Below are 353 nucleotides of genomic sequence, written 5' to 3' on the forward strand. Positions count from 1 at the left end.
AGTAATTATTCAAGTATTATTGTTGTTTCAATCTACAAGTCCATAAGGTCCCTTATGTAGCCCAACTGGGATTATTGAGAACTAATTTTGGATTAATTTGAATTGTTAAAATTAATTGAGAGAATTAATTATATATGATATAATTAATTTAAATTAATTATATGTTATATAATTAATATAATGTATTTGATACATTATAATATAAAGTTTATTTGAAAGGAAATAAATATTTGAATATGATTCAAATATTAATTATGTGAATTGGATTCATATAATCAAATTTAATTTAAATTTGATTTAGATTAGATTATTAAGAGAATTACAAACTATAGATTATATTATATTTGATATAA

Source organism: Benincasa hispida, chromosome 5, assembly GCF_009727055.1.
Source record: "Benincasa hispida cultivar B227 chromosome 5, ASM972705v1, whole genome shotgun sequence".
Classification (NCBI taxonomy): Eukaryota; Viridiplantae; Streptophyta; class Magnoliopsida; order Cucurbitales; family Cucurbitaceae; genus Benincasa; species Benincasa hispida.